The sequence below is a fragment of the Myotis brandtii genome, unplaced genomic scaffold (assembly GCF_000412655.1).
Source record: "Myotis brandtii unplaced genomic scaffold, ASM41265v1 scaffold17, whole genome shotgun sequence".
In the NCBI taxonomy this organism is placed as follows: Eukaryota; Metazoa; Chordata; class Mammalia; order Chiroptera; family Vespertilionidae; genus Myotis; species Myotis brandtii.
Window position 1 is genome coordinate 7,372,871 of NW_005356259.1, and position 8,341 is coordinate 7,381,211.

An 8,341-nucleotide genomic window follows, 5' to 3' on the forward strand; every position below is an offset into this window, starting at 1 on the left:
AGCAACAACTAAGCAGCAGGAGATGAAATTTATTTGGAGAAAGGGTCCATATCAAGCACATACTTACTCCCTCCCCTTAATACAAATGATTAGGGCAGTGGTTCTCAACCTTCCTAATGCCTCGACCCTTTAATACAGTTCTTCATGTTGTGGTGACCCCCAACCATAAAATTATTTTCGTTGCTACTTCATAACTGTAATTTTGCTACTGTTATGAATCGTAATGTAAATATCTGATATGCAGGATGTATTTTCATTGTTACAAATTGAACATAATTAAAGCATAGTGATTAACCACAAAAACAATATGTAATTATATATGTGTTTTCCGATGGTCTTAGGCGACCCCTGTGAAAGGGTCATTCGACCCCCAAAGGGGTCGCGACCCACAGGTTGAGAACCGCTGGACTAGGGCATCACCCCAGAAAGTTCGTGCCCATCACTCAATACACACACTTCGCTGTCTTCCTCCTCATGGCAGCATTTCCAAGAACTAGATCTACACACTTCCAATACTGCTCAGACCTAAGGGAGACTAACGAGGCGCGATGTGCCATCTTCACAGCCAATTATGTGTGTTTCATAGAAGCCCAGGCCCATTTCCCACACACGCTGCTGGGTCCAGCAGACTCCCAGGGTAGCTTTTGACTCGACCTAATAACGCTGTAACTTCGACATCCTCTAACTCAGAGAACAGTTCAAACACGACTCCCCATTAGAGACCCTTAAAGTTGTGGGGCCACTGAAATGCCATCTATGCAACAGCCTCTCCCAGTGTACGAAAGTGGGGCAGTACAAAGTGCTCTCATGTCCATCATCGAACTTGATTCTTAATCGGCGGGGATTCAGCAAGAACAAGAAAGTCCACTTTAAGGCACGTCTGCTCAGCACCCATGCTCACGCTTAAATGTTAACAAGTGTATTTCAAATTCTTATCCAAGTTAAAGATGGGACTACCATCTAGTACCACACAGGAAGGAGACTTTTAGCCTGACTTCCCTGGACCTGAAGATGAGAGAAAAAGCAGCAAGTCTAGTACGTGCCGGACACCGTGCCTGGCTGGCAAGCAGCAGCTGTTCAGCACCGAAGTACCCTTCGCCTCTGGAGTGTGCAGGAGGATGGGGTGGGGGGTTGGCCTTTCCACCTGCCACATGGCTAAGGTCACACGCTGAGCAAATCGGACACCCACTGGGACTTCCCCGAGGACACTATCCAAGGCAACTGGAGTGGTAGCTCGTTCAGAAGTAGGTGGACCCGTGGACAACATGTACACCTGTTTCTTCAATTGCAAAGTAAACGGAGGAGTGCGTCTCTCACAGCATCAGCATCAGCATCGCACCCACCTCTGCGTGGAAACCGGCCTGTTCCTCTGAGGTGTCATTAGGGCATCTCTACCAGGAGATGGTTCATGCCACAGCTTTCATTGCTCCGCTTCCGGAGTTGTTGGCTTGTGAATATATTTTGGAGAAGAATTAACACCCAATAAAGGGTTTCCCATCCAGTCTGCCCTAACTTCTCTCATTTGGCTAACTCACCCTGGATCCCCTGTCGTGTTCGTTTAAAAAACCAAACAAAACAGTTTTTACTAAATCCCTGCCCATATGATAAGGTGAGAGAGCACAGGGTTTGGAAAAAGACAGACTCAGGTGTACATGGCCCCTCAAAAGACACCACGAATGGTTTCAAATCCACTGTATCTCACAACAGAAGTGTTCGTTTTATCTTTTTGAAATTGTTTCCTTCCCAAACTAACCAAGGCCATCAGCAAAGATCCATAGAGTACAAAATGTGATGACTTAAAAAACAAGTCTGCGGTTGGGAAAGTAAGGACAGAGGGGAACAACGGAAGGAAAAGAAGATAGAACCCAGTGAGATGAGGACACACAGTGCAAGGTGGACGGGCCTGGCCACGTGCTGAACAGGACACAGACTTGCCTCCAGAGCCCCGTGGGAAGCAGGAGATCAGTGCCCGAGGCAGTGCCCCGGATCAAACAGCCTTCAGAACCAACGGGCAAGGGGCTGGGGGCAGGATGGTGACCTCTTAGGAAAAAGAGAGGGACCCATGCCAACACCAGGGCAGGGCAGGGCAGGGCAGGAAGGACGTCAGGTGGGTGGGCTGATGTCCCTGGAATCAGGATGTGGGTCTAGTCGTGTCCAGAGACAAATGGGTGACTGAAGGCCAGAGTCCTGAGCCTAGGGCTTGGGCGGCCTCCATGACTGAAACTCGGGGAGTGCTTGAAGCACCTGCAACCAAATACCCACTTTGGCCGTGAAAACAGGGGTCAGAGAACGCGTGGCTTTGAACAGTGTGCAGTGGTCCCCGGGCAACTGTAAAAGCAGGTACAGATGTCTCGGCTTTGCGATGGAGTTGTGTCACCACAGGAGGAATGCCAAGCAAGGGCTCCGTGAAGGGGAGGGCCGCAGGGGTCTCCAGCTTTAGGGTGCCAGTCACCTGGAGGTTTATTAAAACACAATGACATCACCGGGTCCCACCAGGCCTGTCTGATGGGAGCAGGGCTGAGAATTTGCATGCCCAACTGGCCCCCAAGTGATGCTCAGGCGGCAGGATCTGGGGCCACACCCTGAGCGCCAGAAGCAGAGCAGAAAAGAAATTAACTTCCAAGGTGGGGGGTGAGCATTACTGACTACAAGCAAGTCCAAACCGCAGGTCCGCTGAAGCTCCAGAGCAGCCTCTGCCTCCTGACAGGTTCCGGCCTGTTAGGAGCTGCCAGTCCCCGGTGGGAGCCTGGGCTTTGGGACAGGCCATCTAGGCCCTTTCTTCTGTTGTTAGGTTGGGCCGGAGTTTGTCATCCAAGCTTGCCCCGCTTCAGACAATAGACCGTGTCCTCTGCAACTAGGAAAAAGAGCTCCTTTCTGCTTTCTGCAGTGTAGACGGCAATATCCAGCGGCAATATCCAGCGTCTCCAAAAATGGTAAGAGAAGATCAAGGTCATTGAACCCTACAATGATCTTCTCCAGCACCCAGGGCCTTGCCACGGGCCTCACGCTCACTGTGGTCCTGACTTGAGAACTTTCTGGCATCAGCAGTACCAGGGGATCCATTTTAAGTTTTTGCAGCTTAATCCCTAGTGGACTTCGGTCCACAGAAGAGATGGCATAAGATAAAAGCCAGGAGCCATCTCAGGCATGTCTCTCCTTAACTATGTGACCAAGTAACAACCTTTTGATTCTGGAGAAAATAGAACTTGTTGAAAGAGATGGCATTGTGCTTACCTGGTGGGATACTGGAGAGAAAGCCCTTTCTTGGCTAATTTAACCTCTACCCTCCGACACGCAGACTTCTGCACAGGGTGGGAAGAGCATGGGTGGCCGTCCCCATGACCTGCTCCTTATGGCAGCCACTGATCTGTTTTACCAGGGAGGTTACTGAGGCTCAGAGAGGTTACGCAACTTGTCTGTGATCACACAGGGAGCAAGGAGCAAAGCCAGGACATCACCAGGGGTGCATGCCTTCAACCTCAACTCCTTCATTTGCAGGACACAGAAAACAAGAATACTCACAGGAAGGTTACCAAGGTCCTAGGAGATACCCAGCAGACTGACTCTCGTTAGCAAGGGTCCAATCAGTGTCTATTCACATGGACCTGAACTGACATTACATAACGTGACCCTCCCCAGGATTAGCCACTCCATGTGTATAAGGAAGGACATGTCTTTGTTCCTGAAACAGTCTCTCTAGACATATGCTCGGCCACTGTGGAAAGCTCTGCAGTCTACCACTATTCCCCACTTAATCCTCACCATAATAATGCAGTACAGATGCGATTGCCGTTCCCCTCCCACCCCGCCACGACAGATGAGGAAACCGAGGGTAGAGGTTAAATGAGACAAGGGCTTTCTCTCCACTATCCCACCATGTAAACACACTGCCTTCTCATTTCAACAAGTTCTATTTTCTCCAGAATCAAAAGGTTGTTACTTGGTCACATAGTTAAGGAGAGACATGCCTAGAAGGGAAACGGAGTGGAGAAAACAGGCATAGCCATACACACATAAAGTTACCTTAGTTTTCTATAAATAAAATCTGTTAATACTATGACAACTGAGGTCTTTGTTTTTGTATCGAGGAGGGATTCAACTACACATTTCAGATCCAAACATGTGTTGATGTGTTGGCAGAAAAAGTAGGACAAGGGGGGAGTCGTTCCTTGGCCCCGTCATTAGCGCCCAGGCCCAGGGAGGGGCAGGGCGGTGCTCCTTGTTCAGAGTCCCTTCCTCCTGGCGAGGGCAGGAGACAGCGGAGGGGCTGCCGTGCCCACCTAATCAAGGGCCCCTCTGTCAGGCTGGTACATTAGTGGCTGCCACCACCCTGCTCCTCAAACCTGGCAGAGCCCTCAGGACTCTGAGTTGGCAGAAGAGCAGCACGTGCCACCTGCCTGTGATCCCCGGCCCCTTCCCATCTGTAGGCAGGCAGAGTCAGCCCTGTCCTTGAACCTCCAGCTTCATTCTATCCCAGCACCTGACATCATGGGCCCTCCACAGGGAGAGGCCGGAACCAGGGCAGCAGTTCGGAAAGGGACAGCGTGAACTGGGTGGCCTGTGAAGCGAGAAGGGGACAGAGTGCACAAGGGACCCGGGAGCTGCCAACACAGAGGGGAAATAAAAGGAAGTCCTTGTTCCCAGGCCTCCGGAGCGCCTGGCCTTGATCCTGCCTGTGGGACACTCTGCAGGGTGGAAAGGACAGGCCTCTGGGCTTGGGCTCAAGTCCTGGCTCTGTCACGTCTTAGTGGCACAGTCCCCATGAGCCCCTTGCACTCACTGAGCCTGTTTCCTCGAATGTGACATGGGGATGAGAATACCTACCTCATAAAATTTTTAAGAGGCTCAAGAAGCCGCCCTTGAACCCAGTCTGAACTGGGTCCCCAGCCGTCACTCCTGGGCTGTTGTTTTCAAAGTAGGGCTATGGTTCAAGTGCTCTACCCCTTAACAGCTGTGGGGAGTTAACCCTGCTGTGCTTCAGTTTCCTCATCTGTAAAGTGGAGATCATTCTAGAATACCTTACAGATTACTCAAGAGTCAATGAGTTCATATATGCGAAGGATTAGAGCACTGGCCAATACACAGTAAACTGCACACGGGTGGAGCTGTTATTGTTTTCTGATGCTGTCATTCTTGAAATTTAACATCTGCACTAGACTGACGTGCATTCATTCTTATAAACACAGAGCACCTTTCACGTGTCTGACAGTGTTCCAAGCGCTGGGATGCAGTGATGACCAAGACAGACAAGGTCATAGCTCTCAGGAGGCTAAGTCCAGTGGGGGAGGCAGAAAAGAAACTATATACTTGAAAGAGACTGTCAAGTACTAACCAGTGCTATGGTAAGACTAAAAGAAGGTGAAGGATTCCCCCAGGCCTGACTGGCGTAAAGGAGCTAGCCATGTAAAGCGGGGGAAGAACGTTCTAGCAGAGGGAACAGTGATACAAAGGCCTTCTGAGTGCGGTGTGTCTGCAGACCAGGAAGGCCCTTGTGGCAGGAACACAGCAAGCAAGGCGGATGAATGGCCCCAAATGAGACCGGAAAGGAGGCAAGAGACAGATCATGCGTGGGCTTGAAGTCAGGCTAGGTGAGGTGGGAGGGCTGGTGGCATGACCTGGATTATATTTTAAATAGATCTGGACACCCTTTGGAGTCACCCCATTTTAGGCACTTTTCCAAACAGCCCACAAGTAAGTTACTAATATTGTCGTCCCTGTGTTACAGCTGTGGGAATCATGGCGTAGAGATTAAATAACTTCCCCTAAGGCATGAAGTTAGATGTGGGGAGCTGAGGTGCAAACCCAAGGAGCCTGACCCCAGAGCCTGCCCGCTCCTAACCACTAACCAACACTGTCTTAGACGGTGGAGTGAGGGCCAAGACCCTGTTTGTATTCCAGGTAGCCCAGGCCTGGTGCAGAATAAGCCCTCCATAAATGTCTGTTGAATGAACGATGTGAAGACACTCTGTACACTGAGAAATGCCATGTCAATATTCTTATTAAGAAATCCTTCAGGATTTAGAAATTCCAACCATCTCAAGTTCCTTTTTTTAATGCTGAACAGACTCTCCTGGGAAAGGGAACCCAGTGCAGTGAGGACATTTACTTGGTGCCCGAGGTCCTTTAACTAGAGGTACACAGCGGCTCCACAGACCTGGCCTGGGGCAGACCAGAGAGGTCAGCATCTGGTCCCTGAGGGCCTCTCTAAACTGAGAGAGGAAGTCCCTTTCCCATCTTCTTTCTTCCTCATCTATTTCATTGTCAGTGAATGAATATAGTCAAGCATTTTCCTCGTCCAGGTGGGAAAACATTTAAAATATGGGCGGTCTTGAAAAGGCCTGATATGCATAATGTTTCTGAATGGCTGGAGGTACTCATTCAAGACAAGAGAATGGCCCTGCACTTTCCCACCCGCTTAATCTCCTTGGAGTAATTTATTTGGGCGCCTCCTTCAGTCCCAGAGGGAGGCCTGTGGAACCCTCCCCATAAAATCCAGGACCTCCGGAGTCTCTTGCCCTAGGTCACAGTAAGGGGGGGGGGAGGCCACTGGGGGGCTAGGGAAGCCCCAGGCTGGGAGGGACTCCTAACATGACAGTCAGTTGGACCCTGGTACCCTTGCCACTCGATCCCTGGGGCTTCCTCTCACTTTGACAATGGAGCAAATCCCCCTTTAGTGACTCCCACTCCTCCCAATAACAAATAACACTTATTCTAACCACAGCCCACAGTGAGTGTTCTTCCATATATTTATAGCTTCCTTGCTCTTCACAAGTACCTGTGATGGGGGCACCCTGACTTACTTCATGTGACAAGTGAGAACATTGAGGCTCTTTAAAAAAGCAAGACAAGCCCTAGCTGGTTTGGCTCAGTGGATAGAGCGTCAGCCTGCGAACTGAGGGGTCCCGGGTTCGATTACGGTCAAGGGCACAGGCTCTGGTTGTGGGCTCCATCCGTGGTGGGGAGGTGCTGGAGGCAGCCAATCAATGATTCTCTCTCACTGATGTTTCTATCTCTCTCTTCCTCTCTGAAATCAATAAAAAAGATATATTAAAAAAAGAGAGAGAGACAAGCTTTAAACTCAGAGAACCCCAGATCCAACCTCAGATGCAAATCTGTGGGGCCCTGGCTGTGGGGGGCTGTTAGGTGCTTTATCTATCCAATCTTCTGGGCCCTGGCTTTATACCCATTTTCTGGATGTGAAAACTGAGCTGGGTGACCGCAACTGACCCGAGTCACAGGGCCAGAACTCAAATCTGGCTGTCACCCAAGGACATCCCTCTCCAGAGTGCCCAGGGCTGGGGCCCAGATGGGGTGGGTGGAGGGGGTGGGCGGAGCCTGCTTTATCGCCAGGGCCACCTCTCCGGGACCAAGAAACGTGGTCTTGCTGTCTCTCTGTAACTCCTTTGAGAACTTTCCCGTCGGTGGTGGGCGCGCGCCGGCGTGGACCTGGGCACGGCTTTGTCTCGCCCACCTGAGGGGCAGGGCCGGGCGGTGTCTAGGCGCCGCCCTGCCTCCATCTGCTGCAGCGGCAGCAGCGCCAGCTCCAGGCTCAAGCCTGTGACCACACCGTAACCCGAGTCCACAGCCGCCTCCATCTTACATCTGGGAACCCTGACACCCCTGACACCCCAACCCCCGTCCTTACAAACACTTCATGGAGCGCCCAGGCTTCCCATCCCCACCCCCCGTCCTCCTCATCCCCTCCCTAAACTGCCAGCTCCAAGATCCCAAGTGGGCGCAGGACGCAAAGTCAGAGATCTGGACACAGCAGTTCCAGGTCCCGTCCCTCTGCGCCCGGGGCAGGAGCGGGGCAGGAGCGGGGCTGGGGAATTCCCTCTCATCTGGGCAAACCACAGGCTTGGGGGAGGGGTGCGCGGCGGGCGCCGCAGCCGGACAGAACCCGCTCAGAAGCTCAGAGAGGAGCCATGGAAGCACAGGGGATAGGCGTGCCCGAGTGTGCGTGTATGTGTGCGCGCGTGTGTGTGTGTGTGTGTGTGTGTGTGTGCGCGCGCGCGCACGCGCGCGTGCGTTCTTTATATCCGGGGTGTAATTCCGCAAAGAAGGTCCAGGAGATGGGGCACCGCTAGTGTGGACAGAGGCTTTGTGTCCAAACACGCGGCGCAGGGAATAACCCGGGGAGCGGGTGGGGTTCGCCAGGCGGGGGCAACTGGAAGCCTCGTGTCCGCGCATCGGGAGGGAACGGGATTCCTCACCCGGACAGGGCGAGTGGGTGTAGGAAGCTCTGGACTCCGGATCCTGCGGGAGGGTTCGTTCGGGGCGGGCCGGGCCGGTGCGCGGTGCTTTGGGGTCGCGTCCCTGAAACAGCCCCCGGACGCCCGGC

At 52.3% G+C, this 8,341-nt stretch overlaps 1 protein-coding gene across 2 annotated transcripts in view; it reads right to left on the reverse strand.

Annotated features, from left to right (window-relative positions):
- MTURN (maturin, neural progenitor differentiation regulator homolog (Xenopus)) overlaps window positions 1-8,341 on the reverse strand; it is a 17,692-nt gene that overhangs the window by 9,017 nt on the left and 334 nt on the right. The window lies entirely within an intron of this gene.